The 23,690-nt window shown below is 40.3% G+C and overlaps 1 protein-coding gene across 2 annotated transcripts in view; it reads right to left on the reverse strand.

Annotated features, from left to right (window-relative positions):
* The window catches only part of LOC131736917 (vesicular, overexpressed in cancer, prosurvival protein 1-like), a 73,178-nt gene that overhangs the window by 7,868 nt on the left and 41,620 nt on the right, over nucleotides 1-23,690 (reverse strand). The window lies entirely within an intron of this gene.

A 23,690-nucleotide genomic window follows, 5' to 3' on the forward strand; every position in this document is an offset into this window, starting at 1 on the left:
TTTTGGTTTATGAAAAGTGACCCGGAAGGACCTGTGTTTCGTGTTTCCGTATCGTGAGTGTTTGGTTGTTCTGTCTATTTGTTATTTGCTATCACTAGACAGCTAACACGTTTTGGAGCTGTGATGGGCTAAAGGGTGTCCGATCTGTAATTTGACCTCCCGATGCTTGAGGGCAGTGAGCCAGCCGGAGTTCCCCTGTCAGGATCTGCTGGACCGTGATCCTGTTAATTAGGCAGGTGCCTAATTACAATTAACCCTTTGCGGTCCATTGTCGGACTGGGTCCAACATTGCAATTATTCCTCACAGGTCCTTTGTCGGACTGGGTCCGACATCATTATAGCAACGCAATAAACGGGTGTCTAGTCGTTTTTTCTCCGGAAAAAGCCGAGAAAACCATTCAATTGCCGAGTGGGAGCGACAGAAGCCGAGACAAGTCGAAAAAAATAAATAAATAAATAAAAGGCGTATCTCATGAATAGTCATACATGGTATCAGGTATCAGATAACGGGGGCGGTCGTAAGTAAACAAGTTGGCTGACTGAATCAGCGCACAGAAAACACGGACATTTGCAGAGCTTTTTTGAGATGTTATAGTAATAAAATAATGACTTGGATCGCATTATTGAGGAGTTTGGTGATAAAACGAGTGATCCGGAGATGATCGATCGGTATGTACGACTATTATTATTATTATTATTTATTTCTTACATAGGTGAACGCTATAGCAAACGAAAGGGTGGGGCGGGGCTGGAGATGCCTAGTGAGTGCTTTGTTGATATGCAGGGCCATTTAAACCCGTTTGACTGTGAAAAAAAATACTTTTAAACAGCGCGTCTAAAATAAACTGCGCGTGTGAAAATTAATTAGACCTGGCGTGCCTGACGTGCAAATAATAAATGGACCGCAAAGGGTTAACCTCTTGCCTTCTGTGTATACCAACGGAGTAAAATAAAATTACAATTTCTAGAAGAGACGGCTATATTGAAGTATCTGAATTAGAAATACATGTTATAAAATCATTTAAAGTTAAACTGTTATACAAATAATTATTGTTGAAAGAACATATTAATGTTAAAGATAAGACAGTTCAGTACTAACTGACAATGTTAAAATGTTGTAATAACTGTACTATGTTTTAAAGAATATACAGTACAACCAATATAAATACTATTGCAGCAAATCATGAACAGGATAACAGAATTTGAATTAAAAAAACTGAACAAATGTTAATGTTAGAAAAAAAGCTTGTCTGTGTGTCTTTGTTATTAGAGTGCATATAAACTCTTGGAAGCTGGTCAAACTTAAACATAGGACTTCCTCTATCTTTAAATTAATGAAAGCTATTGTGCACGGAAGCCTGTCACCTTGGCCAAAGCAAGCATCTAATTTAATTAACTTGAAAATGAAGTCATAGTTTTTAAAGGACTAAACACAGAGTCTCTTAATATTGCACAGAAAAAGTAACCCTTTCTAGAAAGAACAATGTTTGAAACTAAAAAGACCTATTTGATTTTATTGTAACTAAGCAGTCAAGTTTCTTGTTTAGAAAAGAAGTTTGATCTGAAAGTAGTCTTTAAGCTAAACACAGGTATTCTAGAATAATTCAAACAGAATATAAGTGTAAATGTTTTATTATAACAGAGAAACTGTTAAGTTTGAATATAAGACAATAAAGTGTAAACTGGATTTAATAACTTTAGTATACAGTGGACCTACTAAAGAAATATAATTAATTTGGTGACCTTGCCTTTACCTGCTTGTAGCTGAGCAGTGCTGGGCATGGAAAGTGCTTTTTGGCAGTCGAAGTGGCCACCAGCAGTTTTGAATCCAAGGTCTTTCTATAATGAGTGATCTTTTTAAAATTAACCAATGAAATACCTTTTGGTAACAGAATAAGGGAGTAGTATATGGTGTAATGTCTGTTCTCTTCATTATATTATAGAAATTAATGAAAACTTGTCAGCCGAAGCAAGCATTTTATTTAAATTAGAAAAGTTGTCTACAGTACCAGTTCTTATCAGGATAAAGTTGCCACTTTAATTGGGATGATGTTTGTAAGCCACAAATACGGAGGCTTTTTATTACAAAAGAAAAACCAACTGTTGGACAGAACTACATTTAAAACTAAAAAAGCCACAGTGTTGCATTTATTTAAGTTAACTTAACTTATTTAAGTTTTACTGCAGTAATAAACAGAGGTATTTATTTACAGGGAGTTTACAAGTGAAAGAATTAAAAGTCTGACTCAGACACACAGTAGAATACTGGAAGGGCATTAGACCTTTAGAGATAAGGATTCGTTTTTGGCACCTCAAAACAGGGTTTGTTGTTGGCTCTTAAAAGCGGGATTTGTATTTGCTTTGTATCAACCTTGAATGATAACCAACGGAAGTTGCTTTAAGAAAAACAGGATTATGTACCTCATTATATTATAAGAAAATAATGAGAGCTTAGTTATAAAAATAGGATGTAAGCTTTTTTCTTATCTGTAGAGATACCGGTCGGAGCCGTCTCTTGAATCTGGCCAAAAAATGACGTCATGTGGTGAATTTGGAAAAGCGCTGACAGTAGAGTTTCATAGTAATTAAAACTAAACTCTAGTTAGAAAGTGGGCTTCTTCGAGTCTTAATCTATAAATTGGTCTGTTGAAGCAGGGGATTTTTGGCAAGAGAGAAGACAAGTTTGTTAGACACATTTATACATAGAAAGGAATAAGCTTATTAATAGTATACTAAAGGTACTTTCTACTGTTGAGAAGGAAATATATTTTAGACCAAGGCTGGAATAATTAAACAGAGTTGGTGTTACATATTAAAAACATCCGTCATATATACACATATATCTGTATTGTGCTTGGTAGCAAGGACCCTGTGAACTCCAGTTCACCTAATTTTTAGAGGAAGGAGGGGTGGAACATGAGGACCATGAGATCATGTCCAATTAATTTTACAAAAGGAGTCACCAGTATTTTTTAGATATATTGTTCACTTAAAGATAGGAGTTGTCAAAATAAAAGCTGAGGTAAAACCCCAGTCAAGGATCACTCAACTTGGTACTACATGCTGATGTGATCCATGCTCTGAGGATCTCTGAAAAAGTTTTTTGCTGTTTGATCGTATTCAGAAGTATGCCTTTGAAGACAGCTCTTGTTTTTACATTGTATTCTACAACTAAACTTCCATATGGTGGAAGGTAAGAACAATTTTGAATTTATATCTCATTTATATTGATGCATTGCTATAAGGTATAGGAATTATATTTTAGCTTTGGAGAGTGATATATTGTATGTTTTAGGATTTAGCGGTGGGCATTTTAGCTTTTTGCATGTCTAGCCTATGGGCTAAGCATATGATAACCATACTTGTATTGCTGTATTGAAGTATTAATGCTGCTAAACCTGTAAAGGCATTGGAAACGCACAGATTGCCTATTAGAAGGGATCCAAAGTGGCCTGCAACCACTAGATCCATTATTAAGCATTTAATAAACCGAAGGAGTACTAATACTACTCTGATGATTTAAAACTTCAAATTAAATTATTTTCTTGATTATTAAAAAGTTGTCTGGACAATATTGTAAGCCTAGTGCACGAACAATCCACTTACAGGAGTTTAAAACATCTCTGTCCTCCTTAAACATCTCCTGTGAGTTTACTCATAGTGTGCTCAGAGCAATAAAAGAAGTATGTCCACTCTGACAACACGTGGACGGTGCTCTGGCATTCTGTAGGGTGTCGATGACCCTGTTGGAAAGTCCTAGACGGCTCAAGCAGGCATTCAGGGGTCAGACCCAGAGCTGCAGGCTCAATGAGTCGGGATGCCATAAGGTCCCCCGTGCCTGATTGAGCAGGTTGCGGCGCTTGAGCAGTCTCCACAGCTAGAAACTCAGGACCTGCATCAGGGTTGAAAACAGGCACAGCAGGAGCAGGGCAAGTGTTGGGAAGGTGTATAACAGAAGCCTCGGCCACAGGTGTGCCAAGGCATCTATTTCCAACGGGTCCCCGTCTCCTATTATGGAGAACCAGAGGGAACAGTGGCTTGATTCCTGTGAGGCAGAGATCTATCTCTGCTCTCCCAAACCTTTCCCAGATGAGGCTCACAACCTCAGGGAGAAGCCCCCATTCTGAGCTTCTGGGGCCATTTTACACAGCGGCCCAGTCCAGGCTAGATGCGTCCGTGAAGATCTCCCTTCTGGTGACACTGCCCAGCACTACGCCTAGGCATAGATGGGCCGGCTGTTTCCACCAATATAGCGCCTTTAGACATTGGTGGAACACTGTTAATGGGCTGTCGTAGTTCAACATACACTGAAAAACTGTTGTTGAACCCGGGCTGCTGAGGGCGCATGCGCAGGAGACCCAGTGGAAGGGTCTGGGAAGCTGCTGCCATCAGGCCCAGAAGTTTCTGGAACATTACTACCGTGAGCGCTCTGTTGAGCCGAAAAAGCTCCAAATAGGCGGCTATTCTGTGCACTCTGTTGTCCGACAGACTGGCCAGCATGGCCCCGTGGTCCAAGTCCAATCACAAATAGATAGGAGGCAAATTAGCCAGTCGTCCAGATAATTGAGAACTCTGGTGCCTTAGAGCAGTGGTGGGCAACCCACGGCCTGCGGGGGGGTGTATTAACGGCCCACTTTGCCAAGCTTGTGCTACTCCAAGCTTACACTATAAAAAACGGAGTGTTACAAGTGTAATATAGTGTATTGCTGCGGTGGAGCAGATCTATGCAGGAAAACAAGCTGATGAAGGAAAACAGGAATGAAACATTGTAACCGTTCAGTAGTAGAAAATGCTCCCATTCACATGTTTCTGTCCTAGTCCCAGGATAATTTATGCAGCAGAGTTGAAAAAAAGAGCCGTGAAAGGGAGTGGGTCTCTTTTTAGCTATGTGATTCAATTGGTGTAACCATAATATGCTCTTTTATAGTATAAACAGCATTAACCAGAAATTATAAAAACGTAACTACTAGAGCACTGCTCCTGCAATATTATTTTTAAATAATTACACACAGTAACACAAAAAATATTCTGAACTATACGTTTTCTTAGTTTGTTTTTTTTACAATATTCTGCTTTCTTATCAATCAGTGCAAGTGCCGGTCAGACTTTCAATTCGAAGACGACCACCAAAACATACTTATGGGATATGCCTGTCGGTGCACAGCTCCTGTATGCGTATCTGTGACGATGGCAGTAGGGTGTCACTAAGTACAAACCCTGCTTTCCTCCCTAAGGTGATCACAGCCTTCCACATGAACCAGTCTGTGGAATTGGAGTCTTTCCATCCACCTCCGTTTTCTTCAGCGGAGGATAAGAGATTGAACTTCCTCTGCCCGGTGCGGGCATTTAGGTGTTATGTGGCTAGGACAAGAGCTCTGCGTCATTCTGACCAGCTTTGTCTGTCATGGGATACGGACCCTAGGACAGCCCCTCTCGAAGCAGCGACTGTCACACTGGATTGCGGACACAGTCTCGACTGCATATGATAGTGCCGGCTTGCCCCCACCTGGGAGGGTAGCCACACATTCTACCAGAGGGTTGGCTACACCTTGGGCCCTCTTCAGAGGTGCCTTGCTGTCCGATATCTGTACTGTGGCTAGCTGGGCTACATCGCATACTTTCTCCAGATTCTATCGCCTTAATGTGATAGATCCTTCCTTGCCTTCATTAGGCACGAGGGTCCTTGAGGTTGAAAGCTTGCACCACTAACCTTGGGTTATGCGGTTCAGATGCCATTCCTTCTCCCTCACGATGGCTCTGGTATACTTTCCCATAAGTATGTTTTGGTGGTCGTCTTCGAATTGAAAGGGAACGTTGGGTTACTTACCATAACCCTGGTGCCCTGAAAGAGAAGACGACCACCAACCAGCGAGGTCGCATCGGTTGCCCTCACGGGTTCGATGGAAAAAAAGAACATGGCTTCCGTGGACTGTTTAATCCCTCAGTAGACGGGACAGAGCACGTCACACAAGGAAAGGGCCTATCGGCAGCTCTGATCTAAAGAGCTCAGTGAATACCTACCAATAGACAGGCATATCCCATAAGTATGTTTTGAAATTGAAAGGGAACCAGGGTTATGGTAAGTAACCTAACTTATTAAAGCTGTGTATTTTCACAATATTTTGTAAATATTTATTAAAATGAATTAAACCAAAAAAGCAACGATTTTGTCAGAAGGTTAACCCTTTGCGGTCCTATGTCGGACCGCAAAAAACGGGTTTCTAGTCGTTTTTTCTCCGGAAAAAGCCGAGAAAACCATTCAATGACCAAGTGGGAGCGACAGGAGCCGAGACAAGCCGAAAAAAAATAAATAAAAAAGGGCGTATCTCATGAATAGTCATACTTGCCCCTGGCATCAGATAGGGGCGGCCATAAGGAAACAAGCTGGCTGATACTGCATCAGCGCACAGAGAATATCACGGACATTTGCAGAGCTTTTTTTGAGATGTTATAGTAATAAAATAATGACTTGGATCGCATTATTGAGGAGTTTGGTGATAAAACGAGTGATCAGGAGATGATTGATCGGCATGTACAACTATTATTATTATTATTATTATTTATTTATTAGCATATGTGAAAGCGATAGCGAACGAAAGGGTGGGGCGGGGCTGGAGATGCCTAGTGAGTGCTTTGTTGATATGCAGGGCCTTTTAAACCCGTTTGACTGTGGAAAAAAAATACTTTTAAACAGCGCGTCTAAAATTAACTGCGCGTGTGAAAATAAATTGGACCTGACGCGCCTGACACGCACTTAATAAATGGACTGCAAAGGGTTAAACCTTGAAGATATTGTAGTTTTAGAAAAACACTGGTTGTTTTTAAAACTGTACATGTTTTAATAGTCAAGTCAAGGTTGCTGCAAGGTCTGTTGCTAGGAGATGTTGTTGTTAGTAAATTTAATTTGTTTAACACTTTTGCTGCAGTGAAATTGGGACGAGAAGGTTTGAGTTAGCGATAGCAAAGAGAGTTTAAAATGGATACATTTGTAACAAGAGTAGGTGGAAAGGGTGTCAGAGTCAAACACAACAGCTGCTTCAGAAAGTGGCAAGGGCTGTGTAATAAATAAGCAAAAAAATTACAACAGACTGGCACCTTTACATTAAAAATCTGTAAAATTGTATTGAACCAAATAATATTAGTAATTAAGCTGCATTATAAAGTCAAGAGCCAGAAAAGTGGTAATTATTACAAGCATCTATTGAAGAAAAACATTTTGCAAACAAAGCAGATGATGGTCAAGACAAAGGAGTGGGATTCATATTTGAGAAAAGCACTTGTAGCACACTACAACAAAGGAAATGACTACATAACAGTATAAAAAATATGGAATATCAACAAGCAAAATCACAGCAATAATCAAGAAGTACCACAGACATTTTTTATAACTGAAATGCTTGAGAGAAGTGGACATCCAAGGAAAATTACTGGTACAGCAGATGAGAGAATCATCCGAACAGCTAAAACAAATCCAAGATTAACAGCCAAGGATTTAAAGAAAGATTTAGAAGCATCAGGCATAATAGTGAACGAAATAACTGTACAAAGGCAACTGAACACGGAAGAGTTGTGTGCATGTAGACCTTGTTGCAAACCACTTTTAAAGAAAATTCATAAAACAAACAATCTAACATTTGCCAAAAATCTCAACAGGAATCTGAAAATGTTTGGTCCAATGAGATTAAAAAAATCAAACTTTTCCCCAAAAATGGACCACAGTATGTTTGTAGAAAAAAAGGGAAAGCCTTCAATGAAGAAGACCTAGTATCTAGGTTTACACAAAGGTGGTTCAATCATGATATGGGGGTGTTTTAGCAGTTCAGGGACTGGAGACATTCCTGTGAAAAAAGATTGAATGCAGCCATATATCAAAATATTCTACAAAGTACAATGATACCATCTCCTAGTAGCCTGATTGACAACTTCTAATATGACAATGACCAAAGCATATGGCTAAGTCAACTCTGGAATTCTTGAAGAAAATTAAGATAAAAGTTCTGAATTGGCCTTCTTAATCACCAGATGTCAATCCAATAGAAATTTTGGTAGGCTTGGTGGTCCAGTGGTTAAGAACAGGGCTTCCTACCAGGAGGTTCCTGTTTCAAATCCTGGCTCAGCCACTGACTGACCCTGTGACCCTGAGCAAGTCACTAAACCTCTTTGTGGTCCATCCTTGGGATGAGACGTAAAATTAAGGTCCTATTGTAAGTGACTCTGCAGCAGCAGCAGCTGTTGATGCATGGTTCGCCCTCTAGTCTCTGTAAGTCGCTTTGGATAAAAGCATCTGTTAAATGACTAAATAATAATCTGAAAAAAACTGCAGCCAAGCATTCTGTATCCAATCTGTCTAAAATGAAGGAAATATGTAAGACAGAATGGGCCCAGATTTCACCAACAAGATATAACATACTAACATACTAGTTAAGAATTATCATAAACATCTGAAAGCCGTAATAAAAGCAAAAGGATACACAAAAGACTAAATACTTTTTCCATGAACAAATACTTTAAATTAAATAAGCTTGTTTGTTTTTTAATAATGATTACTTGTTAAATTACTAGAAAATGTGCATTTTGCTTTTTGACATTAAAAAGTGGTTAAAGCTTACTAAATGCTTGTCATTAAATAAAAAAGTTTAAACAAACACAACACACAAGAAACAAAACGGCACAATGGCCAAAATAAATAGACAAACAAAACAGTTAACACAAAGTATTGTGCTGGTGCAGACCCAGCACACATAGCAATGGTTTTCTTTTTGTCTTTATTTTATTTCTCCCGTCTCCTTCTCCTGTACCTCCTCTCTGTACACCCAACCCCGAGTTAGACATTTGTGCTACTTTTATATGCTGTGCCGGGACTCGATTGCTAATTAATCATTCACTTGAATCCCGACACAGTCTGCACGTGAACTAATTGTGACTTCCTTGTGCCCACATACCAACATACATTTTAAATCACCCATGCTACACAACCCAAACTATACCAAATAACGCAAAATACACCCAGGGGTGGGGGTACCCTGTCACAGGTGCCAATACCAGTGAAAGTCATAGGATTCCTGAATCATGAAACCTCAGACTGAAAATCAAATTGGAAGATAAAACCATGAAAGAGTATTTTAACGAATAACAAATATAAACCTACAGTACACAAAACGTGTTTCAATGTGCCGTACTGATAACACCTATTGAATTACAGTGTTGATCCAAAGTCTCAGTACGGATGAGCTGGAGTCAGTGATGCTGACAAGTGTTGCAGACTCCAGCAGTTCCTTGGATACTGTCTCTGAAGTGCCAGCAGACTGCTTGAGAAATGACATGCCAGATGGAATGACAGGTTGTCTCCAGTTTCTCAAGGACTCTCCTGTAATGGTAAAAGTCTCTGGGCTGGTATCTTTCCAGCTTTATAGCATATGAATCAACAGTGCTTTTCCTTGTGCTAGTAATGTAAGGTTAGCTTATTGAAAACCTTAAATGAATATTACTGTTTTTTTTACGGTCTTACTACTTTTTAAATTATGTTTACAACCATTCTAAGTGCTTCTTCTTGCAATAACTCAAATATTTTTTCTTTTTGCTGTGCATGGTTAAACAATTTCTAATATTAACCTCTACATATTTATCGCCAACTAGCGTGCCCAGGATTTGAGCCTGAAAGCTCCCAATCATATGGCTCACCCTGATCTCCAACACTGATAATATTTAGAAATAGAAGAAAAGCTATATTAGTCTGGTGTAGATAGAATAGGAGGGGACTGCTGTACACTGAGGGCTAAGTTGATAAAACCAACCTTTAATTCATTGGAAGGTTCAAGCCCAGCCCTCCACTAAAATCTAGTACTTTAATCCATATTGATACCCCCGCATAAAAACAACTGAATGTAATAGTGGTGGAAAAGATACAGCATAGAGATTACCTGAAGAATAGTACTTGCATTAACAGCAACAGCCATATTCAGAAACAACATTTGAGTTTTGAGTGTATTAATGGTTGAGAAGCACACTTAACCCTTTGCAGTCCATTTATTAAATGTGCGTCAGGCACGCCAGGTCTAATTAATTTTCACACGCGCAGTTAATTTTAGACGCGCTGTTTAAAAGTATTTTTTTTTCACAGTCAAACGGGTTTAAATGGCCCTGCATATCAACAAAGCACTCACTAGGCATCTCCAGCCCCGCCCCACCCTTTCGTTTGCTATAGCGTTCACCTATGTAAGAAATAAATAATAATAATAATAATAGTCGTACATACTGATCGATCATCTCCGGATCACTCGTTTTATCACCAAACTCCTCAATAATGCGATCTAAGTCATTATTTTATTACTATAACATCTCAAAAAAAGCTCTGTAAATGTCCGTGTTCTCTGTACGCTGATTCACAGGCACCGAGCTTGTTTACTTACGACTGTCCCGTTATCTGACACCAGGCCATGTATGACTATTCATGAGATACGCCTTTTTTTTTTTTTTTTTGACTTGTCTCGGCTCCTGTCGCTCCCACTCGGCAATTGAATGGTTTTCTCGGCTTTTTCCGGAGAAAAAACGACTAGAAACACGTTTTTTGCGTTGCTGTAATGATGTCGGACCCAGTCCGACAAAGGACCTGAGAGGAATAATTGCAATGTCGGACCCAGTCCATTCACACTCAAGTGTTGTTTCTAAATATGGCTCTTAAGGTTGCGTACCTTTGTTCATGAGTCAGCCTTGTTGGTATCCATCTAACCATGTATTTTTTTAAATGTAAACCCTAACATGACACTTAATTTTCCTAAGAGCACCAAGCTTACTTAAGCGATAACTGGTGATTCACCTATAAATGCGGGTCTCAACAAGTGGGTAGTCCCTTAGTCAGGAACTATAGGTTATTGAACCAGGTTGTTAAAGTGAAGGCTGGCCAGAAACACTCGGAGCTGAATAATCAAACCCAAGCATATAGGCCATAGCCAGTATGCACCCCCTTGCTATCTGATGCTTGAATCTCACTGAACCATTATGTGAATGCCAGCAAGCATCTACTGCAGAAATAACAATACTCTTAGGGCAAAAACCCATTTAATATATACCCCCATTTAGGCTATTAGTCTAAAATGGAAACCTGTGCCAAGCAAGCGTAATGGCCACCTTGGTTATTTGGTCTGTTTACAATGCTCACAAAACAAATACATCGCAAAGATAAATCTGAGGAAGTCAGGCCATAAATCAAAAGTGCAACAAATAAAGAGTTAGGAAACGTGTAGTACAGTATGCTTTCTTGCCCAAGCTGGTCCTGGTCCCACGCTCAGATTTGGTCCAGGTCAATTACGGGCTGCTGTAGGACCCTGTGGAAGGGTGGTGTGCAATTCACTGACACACACAGGAGACAGAAGGTTTAATTGAAAACACCGCACTGGTGCCCAGTTTTATTATTTTATACATTTTCTTTAAGCCCGCAGAGGGTGCTGTTTTCCGTGGCCTGAATACCGGCAACGGTAAACAGGAACACAGAAATACCAATACTGGTAAACAGTTCAATGCTGGCGCACTCACAGGTGCTCTGAAATAAGAAATAACAAAAGGCGAAAGAAAAGGGAAAATAAAACACAGTAATAAAACTACAAAATAAAGGTGCTGCTTACGCAGTGCCCCCACTGCCGCTAAGCCGGTCAGCTCATGTCTCCGTCCTACGCTGTTATGCCCTATACACTGGGGTGGCCAAGGTTCCCCTTCTATTTATACATGTTCCCTCGGATACGTAACAATTTATTTTTTATATTATTTTCTTTCACTAGGCTGGCTGTCTTCCTCAGCCGTGCTTGCCTATTTTGGTCGCTCGCTCCAACCACTGGCCTTCTCAGCCAGTGTCTCTATGTGTTTTCCAAATTAGGGCCACCCGAATGCACAACCAAGTGCAGTGCTTATGGGCCGAGCAATCTCCCAAGGCCCGCCTCTCAGCCACTCAGAGAGAGGGAAAGCCAACACCCCCTCTTCCCCACCTCTCCATGTCATCGCCATGACTGACAGACAGATCCTACGAGACTGCTGCCCTCTTCCTGCAGTACCACGCATGTGCCAGATAGTCAGCACAGATCTCCCCCCATTACAGGCCCTGAGAGGCAAGTTAACTAGTATATTACCTTGTGTCTTCAGTTGGACACAGTGTAAAACTAAGTACATGATACAGTTTAACAATCCAACCTACATCTCACTTCGTTTTACATTTCAGTCTCAATCTCACACATTTAATACTGTTGCTTTTGCATCTCACTCTGGTTAACTTTACAAAACAAGAAAACTATTTAAAAAAAATAACAGTCTACTATCAATAGCTGAAGTATAACATTCATAATGCCCCCCCCCCACTGCTCCAGGTGATCCACTACAAACAACACTAGCTGGTTGAAGTGGACGATCAACAATTTCTGTGCTGTTACACAGTCAACATCTTAAATGTACACACACATTTTTTTCTTATGACTCTAAAATATGTACATCTAGTAATAGGGACGAATTGTCAGGGGGACAAATTGTCATGGGGACGAACTTTCCTTGGGACAAATTGTCGGGAGCACAAATTTGCAGGGGGACAAACTTTCCTGGGGACGAATTGCCATGGGAACGAATTGTCAGAGACGAATTGTCATGGACCCTCATTTTATACACATACCCCTCGTTTTGTTAGGTGAAGTGAAACTACTAACTATCATTATTTCTTCCTTCATGTTGCAAATTCTGTTACCTTCTCTTTTTTTTAATACAGTGCTACAAAAAATGACATGTTTGTTAATTAAATTGTGAGTCATGAATCAAACCTGTTACAGAATGGGCTTACATTTTTAAGATGGTTTCTCTGATATAGTCGCATTCTGTCACTGCAGTGCTTTTGTCTTTAGTATTATAATTTACTTTTGGCGACATTTTTTTGCATTATTATTAATGTAATATATATTTTGTAATATATATTTTAAAAAGGTTTTATTCAAGATCAACAAGCATTCAAAAATGAACACAGATTTTAAAAGACTGGTACATTATTGGTACATTACTGGTACAAATATTGTTATACTGATTGGACTTTCTGTTATTAAAATGGCTGCACAGCCTCCAATTGTAAGACACATATTAACTGATAGCTTCATTTAACCTAAAGTAGTACCATAAATCATGTTTTAAAATTAAAATACATGTCTGCTGTAAGATGTTCATTTTAAAACAGCACATGTTACACCTATGAAACTAATGGAAGTGCAAAATGGCTAAGATTTATAAAATTATTTTTCTGACTACAATTACTTTAAAATCAAGCTAATAGATTTTATTTAGACTTTTGTGCCTTGTTTTCATGTTTGGGATCCAAATATTAATACATTATAAAATATATTTTGGAGCCTGGCCTGGTAATAATATGAAGCTTTCTTTGACTAGCCCCGGCTTTTTTTGTTCCTGAAATAGTCTCAACTGGACAAAAGCCTTCATACATCACAGTGCTGCGGTTAGAAACAGCCACCCCCCCCACACCCCCCCACACACCCCCCCCCACACCCACACAGGCACATACTTAAAAAACACATGGTTTATCAAGGATTTTAAAGGAAAGCAAACTGTTAGTGGTTTTGAGGTTCCATATTAAAACCTTGAGTTATTGGGGGTTTGTTAAGGTTAGGCAGTAACAATTGCTGTCAGTTTTTTTGACCCATTCAAAGATTCCTTCTTCAATTTCAGTATCTCCCATATGATATTTATAATGCACATTTTTATTGCCTGCATGCAGTACCTTACACTTTTCTCTATTAAATGTCATTTGCCATGTGTCTGCCCAGTTCTGAATGTTGACCTTTGCTGCTGCAACAGTGTTTGCCACTCCTCTTATTTTTTGTCATCTGCAAATTTAACAAGTTTGCTTACTATACCACAATCTAAGTCATTAATGTAGATTAGGAATAGCAGAGGACCTAATACTGATCCCTGTGGTACACCACTGGTTACCTCGCTCCATTTTGAGGTTTCTCCTCTTATCAGTACTTTCTGTGTCTACATGTTAACCACTCTCTAATCTATGTGCATGCATTTCCTTTGCCTTTTATATCTCTTAGACATTTAACCTCCTCTTTGAATGTTCTCTTGCTGTTATAATATTGGAAAAACATTTTGGAATTGGTGTTAGCCCCTCTTAGCAATGTTCATTTCTATCTCTCTCTAGGCCTTTCTAACTTCCTTTTTGACTACCACTAGCTCTCATTACTGACCACATTGTTTCGAATTAAATCAACGTTAGTTGTAGTCAGTGGGACCACGTTATCAGGCAGCGCAGCATGATATGACATTAGACAAAAACATAGTGTAGTCGGCACTACACTAATCGTGTGGCCCTGTGGCAAAGTGGTAATTAGTAGCAGGTGTGGTGCAGATGCAGTAATCCCAAGAACAAACAGACAAGAAGGTACGGGTGAAATGGTTGATTTAATGACTGTTAATCCAATGGTCTGATGACCAGCCAGCAAATAATAATGAGCTGGCAATACACAACAATGTGTATTGCACAGTATTCCAAAGGGTTGCAGTCCCGTAATAATAAGCACAGTACTAACACACACAATTAGACACACACACGACCACAAGTCCAAAGTGAGTGCTCTCAGTGCTTCTGGTGAAATACAATATAATACGTGCTATACTTGTGAACAAGTGCTGATAACAATGTTAATCGTAACTGTAGTGCAGTGTTGATCTGGTTTTGTGCTTGCCCTTGGCGACAGCTCTGAATTCATGTTTAGCCGTCTAGTGCTATATAACAAAAACACAGACAGTTACTAAACAGACACAAACAAACAAAACACTCACAAATATTTTCCCGTAAGCTTTCTCTGCGTCTCACACGGTCCTTCCAGTCTCTCAATAAAAACCAAGCAAAGGAAAAGATTTAAATTCTCCGGCCCCTTTATGCTATCATGCATGACCCCTTGGTAAACGATTGCAGCTGACTCTATTGCCTGCAACGGAGTCTCGCCTTCTTCCAGGCTGACAGACTTCCCGACCCAGGAAATGAACTGTCAGGCCAGCCCGTTCAAAGCCTTTCCCTTTCGCTACTTAGTGCCCTCACAGGTCAGGAGGGAGATTTACAACCAGAACTCATTATATTTCTGTCACAGGCCTACAGTAGGCAAGTAGTTGGCGCTCTTTAACATTGCAAAGTATAAAGACACATTTGACTTGCCATTGCTAGATCTTATGCTTGCTTTCTTATGCTTTCTTATCTTTTGAATTCTTCAAACTTGAGAATTCTTTAATAATGTCTGTGAAGTCCAGTTGGCGAAGCAGGTCATGTTCAATCGACATGAGACTTAAATGATTGAGTCTCTGTTGCCCATAGTGGACCTAAGAGGGTGCTTAATCAGTGCCAACTTTGAAAACGACCGCTCACCCCCTGCGTTTGTGACCAGTAAGGTGAGGAAAATCCTCAGTGCAATGTCCACATTTGGAAATGCAAATTGCAGCTGTTTCTTCCGCAGCATTTGGAGCAAGTTCCTTGGAGATGTGTCACTTGTGTCCTTTGAGAAATGAAAGAACTGTATCAATTCATCAACAAAGTCCTCCTGTAGATCATTGTGATACCTCACTTGTAATTTGCGGCAGCCGTGCCTAGTTACATCGTTAGACAGAGACATTAGATTTGTCGAAAAACTGAAGTGGGCGCATGTTTCTTTGACTCATCTGATTGACGTTTTCTCTTTATATGTCGACTCTTCTCGCCCTTGAACTCTTGTGACACGTTATCTGACATGTCCTTTGCTTTTTCCTCAAATGTGTCAAACTGCATACGCAGGTCCTCAACAAAATCAATGAGGGAGCTTACTAAGTTGACTGCTGTTTCCAGGTCTAGATCTAAAGCTTGGAGGACAACGCTAGTGGACTGAAAGCGCTGAAGTACTGTATTCCAAAATATGCATAGAAAGGCAGTTTCTAGCTTTGTCATTTTATTGAAAAGGGACTGCGCATCAGCGTGTGTGCTAGAATTCTGTGTTGTATCCTCTGAAGGTTTTTCAAGGATTCCTGAATATTTGCATAATTCAGGAAAAGGGCTTTGGTGGCCTGTGCTTGAGCTGACCATTGTGTGTCAGACAGGTTTTTAAGTGTCTCCACACGCTTGTTTTCGTTTGGGTCAAGCCCATCTTTGATCAATTTCCCACTAAATCAAAAGAGTGAGCTGCACATGGAACCCAGTCTGCTAGAGGGTTCACCTCTTGTATGCGCCACCTCAATCCCTTATACATTCTGGACATGTTACTGGCATTGTCAAAACACTGTCCTCTACAGTTCTGAAGATCAATGTTCATGCTCTCTAAAACGTTTGTGACTGACTGAAAAAGTGATTCACCCGTGTGGCTATGGATTGGTAGAAATTTCAGGAAACATTCGTAAATCTGGCCCTCCTGTGACACCTAGAGAATAACAAATGTCAACTGGTCAATGTGTGAAATGTCAGGAGTAGAATCAACTACGATGGAAAAATACTTCATCTTTTGCACCTGAAGTATTATTTCAGCTAGAACCCTCTGTCCCATTGGGGCAACAAACTCCTCGCAGATAGTGGATGATAAATATGAGGGAGTCCCTCTTCCCTTTTTCCCATACTTCCTCATGTGTTCAGCGAGAAAAGGATCGAACTGACTAAGTAATTCCAAAATTCCAAGATAATTACAATTACTGGGGGAACCGAAGAGTTCATTGTCTCCTCTAAAGGTGAGGCCGCGCTCTGCCAAAAACTTGAATCACAGAAACAACCCGCCTGAGTACCTCACTCCAGTATGCCTGTTCCTCTTGACACTGTGTTTTAAATGCAGCATCTATACCATTGATCTGAGTACGTGCAATCCATGTTAGCACTGCATTTCAGTGGGAGCTACTAACCTCATGCTCCTCTACATGAGCATTTGCATGTTTCCAATCACTGAACCCCGAATCGATAAATGCTGATGAACATGTCCTCTCTTGAAATAGACGACAAACGAAACAATACACATTGCCGGTGGAGGGTGAGTAAAGGAGCCACTCTCGTGGCACGCACTCCCCACTTTTGAGGGTTCACGTGAATAAAGTTTTTGAGAGGCATCTGCGTTGAGTTTTGTAAATTCTCTTTGAGGCGGAGAAATTACTGTCTTTATTCTGGCCAATAAGGAGGACCTTGCTCACCCAGTGCGATCTCACCTCCTCAGTTATCGGACCCCAACATGCCGTATCGGAGCTAGCAATAGCATTATCTGTTTCGTCAGTTTCTCCCGCCTTAAGCTGGCAGTTCAATGGCTTGCTCTCATTTTTCTCCTCTGCTGTTGTGGCTGTGCACTCAGCACTAACCGACTCGCCGCTCTCTGCTTGCTCCTCTGACTCATGTGGCTCTTCCTCACTTTCATTCTGACACTCACTTTTAAAGAATGTAGTTAGTTTTGGGGTACTGTTTATAACCTCCTCAGCTTTAGCTGGTTTGAGTTTACTGATTTTTCTTTTTTTCTCACCGCTCTCGTATTTCCGTGACGTTTGCCGCTAGCTACTCAGCTTAGTTTATTTTAGTTGAACGCCAGTGGGTATAGCTAGCATAAGATTTTTTTATTGCGTCAAATAACTATGGCATGCCAAAAGGACACAATGTTTTAAAAAATAGGCAAATTGTTTAGTTTAGTCCATGCTTTTTTATTAGCCAACCGTTATCAGTTTTACAGGGACGGCAGGGCCCTGGGCTTCAGCCCATGTAGCCCATTGGCTTAACACGGACCTGGCTGCAGGGCAAAAGAGGCGCCGTGCAGCATTTATTTAAATAACAAAAACTAATAAAATAAAAGGTTTCTAACAAAACAAATACTGCTCAGAGAGCGAAAATAAAAGTTTAAACAAAATACACAATAAAAAAATAAGTATTCCAGGTCTGACTGGGTAAATCGCCTTCACTGTTCCTAGACTTATTTTATTTTAGTTTTGTTTCGTTTCCTTTCTGTCGTCTCCTCCGCTCTCGTTCTCTCCTCTTCTAAACACCCACCGAGAGCAGACAGCTGCAGGATTATATGCAGGTGACCATCTCCCGATTAGCAAAAATTAAACAATTAATTAACTCGGGAGATGGTCACCTTTTGCACAAGGTTTTCTACTTAAACATCAAAAGAATGAAAATAAAATCTGACCACCCACCTAAAACCCCCCACGCACACACTCAAAAGGCTTATAAAGGATTTAAAGGAGAGCAAACTTTTAGTGGTTTTGAGGTTCCATATTAAAACCTTGAGTTCCTGAGGGTTTGTTAAGGTTAGGCAGTAACCACTGCTGTCGGTTTTTTGAGCCATTCAAATGGTGTGCTAAGAAGGGACGAACATTGAAAGGCTAAACAGCTGCTTCTTGTTCCAAAACTCGCTTCCCAGCCTTGGTTTAGCCTTGAGGGTCCACACCCTGAAAGTTTTGCATCACCTAGAATTTTAGGATTGAGGTATAATATATACATATTTGTAAGCTCCATTATTTAATGTGCACCATTTTGCAGTGGACAGTAAACATTTTGAAACCGCTTTCTTTACTCGTGATTACTTTCCGTATAAGCAGCGTAACTATACAGCACTGCTATACAGTCATGAGAAGAGTACTATTAAACACCCCCATTGCTTCTATAGTTCTGATTTGTTGTGTGTATGAAATCAAACCACTGGTACTGAATATCTTGGAAAATGATTAGAATAGACATATTAGTGATTTAATTGATGACTTTAATAGGCCACGTATGCAATCCATTTAAAATAGTAAGAGAAAAGGAACACATAGCCACAGATAGTAAAATGACTTGGTAAAAAATTGTAAAAAGAGACTTTTTTAGAAGTTATTTAAGATGCCTAATTAAAGTACAAAGTGGTCTAACATTTTCACAAACAAGGTTTTCATGCAGGTAGGTATATAAAGTTTCACGTTTTTAAACCATACCCTGAAGTCACTAGTAAATTAAAAGTAGTTGCAAATGTATTGAGCAGCCCTAACTGTTCACATTAAATGATTAAACTCACAAACATCAAAGGTATAATAATAAAATCTGACACCACCCTAATATCCCCCACAATCACACGCACGCACACACAATCACACACACGCACACACACTCACACCCCCCTAACACCCACTACACGCACACAAAAACACAGAAACCTACACACACACACACTCACACCCCCCTAACACCACCTACACACACACAAAAACACAGAAACCTACACACACACACACAATCACACACACGCACACACACTCACACCCCCCTAACACCCCCTACACGCACACAAAAACACAGAAACCTACACACACACACACAATCACACCCCCCTAACACCCCCTACACACACACAAAAACACAGAAACCTACACACACACACACAATCACACCCCCCTAACACCCCCACACACACACAAAAACACAGAAACCTACACACACACACACAATCACACACACGCACACACACTCACACCCCCCTAACACCCCCTACACACACACAAAAACACAGAAACCTACACACACACACACAATCACACACACGCACACACACTCACACCCCCCTAACACCCCCTACACGCACACAAAAACACAGAAACCTACACACACACACAATCACACACACGCACACACACTCACACCCCCCTAACACCCCTAACACCCCCTACACACACACAAAAACACAGAAACCTACACACTCACACCCCCCTAACACCCCCTACACACACACAAAAACCTACACACACGCACACACACTCACACACACTCACACCCCCCTAACACCCCCTACACACACAAAAACACAGAAACCTACACACACACACAATCACACACACGCACACACATTCACACCCCCTTAACACCCCTACACACACACAAAAACACAGAAACCTACACACACACACACAATCACACACACGCACACACACTTACATCCCCCTAACACCCCCTACACACACACAAAAACACAGAAACCTACACACACACACACAATCACACACACACACACACACTCACACCCCCCTAACACCCCCTACACGCACACAAAAACACAGAAACCTACACACACACAATCACACGCACACACACAATCACACACATGCATGCACCCCCCCCCACAATCACACACACGCACACACACTCATACCCCCCTAACACCCCCTACACACACACAAAAACACAGAAACCTACACACACACACACAATCACACACACGCACACGCACACACACTCACACCCCCCTAACACCCCCTACACGCACACAAAAACACAGAAACCTACACACACACAATCACACACACGCACACACACTCACACCCCCCTAACACCCCCTACACGCACACAAAAACACAGAAACCTACACACACACGCACACACACTCACACCCCCCTAACACTCCCTACACGCACACAAAAACACAGAAACCTACACACACACGCACCCCCCCCGCCCCCCCCCCCCCCCCCCCCCACACACACACACACTCCTGAGCTGCTCTTGTGATTGACTGGTTCTTTAGAAATGAATAATAAGAAGCATCCTTTTCCATCACCTTCATCTATTTTCCATCAGTAATGACTATTGATAATCTCCACATTTGTATCCCTTTATTACTGTCATGCCAGCGTCAACAGATGTTTTTTCTGAACAAAAACAAGATTATTTTGTGCCGTTTTTATGTTTCCGTTATCATCCAGCTTACAAAACATTAGAGACTGGGAACTATATGACTCAGGGCTGCTTTATGAACAATGAAGACACGTGGCATGGAGTGACTGCCAGCCTTTTTGACAGAACAGATTTATCAGTTGGTGGGCTTAATTGAATTGCTCTTGTCAAATCAAGCTACTGTTTTTTTTTTCATTGTAGCTGTCTGCATTTATTTTTCTCTGTCTGAGACCCACACCAGTGCTTTTAAGAAGTTGTTCAAATTGTGAATTGAGTTTATTTGCTTCATCTCCTTTTAATTAAAGTAGTGCTTATTAAAATCTGAAATTTGTTTTTTTGACAGGCAGAGATAAAACGTGCTAGTCTATCATAAGTCAAACCCTTATTTTAAATTCCTCTCTCAAACTGCTGCGTGCTGAAGAGGATATTGTATTTATAAATTGAGACTGAAAATCCACTACTTGAACACAATGGGTAAATTCTCAGACAGTCATTATGTCAAAAGTAGTTTTATTTCGAATTGGTTCATTTACACCTGACTTGGTATTCTCAGTAGGTAAACAATACCAATTAGGATCTAATTAATTTAATTAGATCCTAATTAGATAATTATCCAATGCGATAGTTTACAAAAAAAACCTCTTGTTAAATAACAGGAGGAAAAGGCATCTTAATTAACAATTGCATGTACTGTAGAAAGGCTGATTTGCTAAATGTACTTTCATCTCAAATTCTTTGGCTAGAAAGGCATATACTTGGACTGCATTGTCCTTTTATGCTAGTTGTTTAGTGTTTTATTGCACTGCTAGAATCCGTAGGCCTATGTGTTTTTGTTATTGATAAGCACTGGTACATGTAAGCCCAGACTTTTCACTTGCTGCTGTCAACATGGACAATTCCTCAGGAAAAGGATCATTAGTAGACACTCCGTCCATTTAAGTATGCAAATAGCTTAGTAATATTAAGCATGTACCAACAAATGACCCAAGCGAATCTCATAATCCTTAATGGCATCCTCTCTCTACTGAAAAAAAAAATTGTTATTTGTTCTATAAATATTCAATTGTTAGAAAAAATCCAATAAAAAAATAAATAACATGCAATTCTGAGAATCTTGCCCCCCCCCCCCAAAAAAAGAAAAAAAAAAAAAAAAAAAGACAATATAGAGATTGGGAAACATTTGAAATATATCTTGTATGCAGCCTGTACTTTTGTGTAAATGTCCCTGTGGCGGAGTGTCCCGCCCCTATTTATTATTATTTGTATTTTTGTTTGCGGCGTGGATAAAAGCGCAGCGTCTTTTATTATATTTAAAAACCCTGTGAGGATGCGTGGCTGATCAGCTGACTGATTATTTAACTAGCTGACAGTCATGCATCCTTACCAAACGCGTGCAGACTCTGGCCGAGGGATAATAAGATAATTAACAACTAGTTAATCCCTCGGCCAGAGTATATAAACCTGCAGCTCTCTGCACTCGGGGTTGAGTGTAGAGAGGAGAGTACGGGGAGCGGAGAGACAGTTAAAAACAATTGCTAAAACGTGCTGGAGTATCCAGCACGACACTTACTTGTTTGTTTGTTTATTCGTTTGGCCCTCGTGCCCTTTTGTTTGGTGTTTTGTTAAATCTTTTGTTTCTGTTTATTTACTTAATAAATCCACGCTGAGTGCAATAGCATTCAGCTTCACCCGCCCATCCACTGTTTTGGTGTCAGTTACTTCCTGGTCCGTGATGTCATCAACCTCACCACTGCGAGCCAGACTGCCACAGTCCCTCACAGAACTGATTACTATGTTATACAAATGGAACCTTTGCATCTCCCTGTTGCAAGTCAACTTCAGTTGTGACAAGAAAACTATGGTATTAGTACATTATGAGTCTTTCTGTAAAGCTACAAGATAAATATTTTTCAAAATACAGCCATATTACTTTAATGACTGTCTTTATCTGACATTTTTTCTAGGGAACACTGAGATCCCAGGTTATATTATCTACTTTTTTATTTAGTGTGTCCAATTATTCTACTGCAGTCCCAACCCTGGACAACTGAAGGTCAGTGGGGTGTCCTCCTCCGATCCAATCGCTTCTTTACACCAAGGAGTTCAACAGTATTTACTGAATCCACTGAACTACTCTTAAGCCGTATTCCCAGAGAACATGCAGGATCAGTGCCTGCACTGATGCCGCATTTCATTTCTTACATTCACCATTTACACACAACAATATTGCCAGTTCAGTGTCGGTAATTTGGCGGATTACCACCATTTACACAGAAGGCAGATATTCTTGCGTTAACATAATTTGCTAGTGTTCAGTACCGTGATAAAAACAATGATGCCTTTGGTACCTGCCATGGTATGCGTGATATTTTTCACTATACTTTCTGAATATCACAATAGACTAATGAAAAGATTGGAAGACATACAGATAGAATTTAGCCATCACTTGCTTTTTATTACGCACAATACCGCATGTAATTAACTTTTCTACTATTGTGGAATGCACATTAGCATCTCGCACAGCTCCATCAAGTTGTTATCTCTTCTTTTGATAAACAGCGCGCATTTTAAATGTTTGTAGTCAAATCTCCCGCACAATCGTCTGATTCCTTGTGATGCAAAAAACCCAAACCACCAAAGACAACATTATCCCGCTAGATGCTTTCAAAACAGGCAAAATTTGGCTGGAAAAACAGCAATCTCAGCACTGGGGCAGCAGCCTAAATGTTGCATGCAAGACACATGCATTACCTATTAAAATGAATGTACCCTCAAGTTCAATGTACAAATAAAACGTGAGTTCCTATAATTTGTTTTAGAAAAATATAGATTTTAATTGGCGTTCCGGTACTTTAAGATTTACGACTACTCCACTGAAAGCTCCCTTACTTCTTTTTCGGACCAATTACTGCCAGGGTCACTTGCCATTTTGTTGTATTTATTTTTCAATCAACACGTGGCGGAACAGGAAAACGTGTTTACTTAGGGAAAAAAAATCCACCTTGAACGCAAAATGCGGTGGCTG

Source organism: Acipenser ruthenus, chromosome 4, assembly GCF_902713425.1.
Source record: "Acipenser ruthenus chromosome 4, fAciRut3.2 maternal haplotype, whole genome shotgun sequence".
Taxonomy (NCBI): Eukaryota; Metazoa; Chordata; class Actinopteri; order Acipenseriformes; family Acipenseridae; genus Acipenser; species Acipenser ruthenus.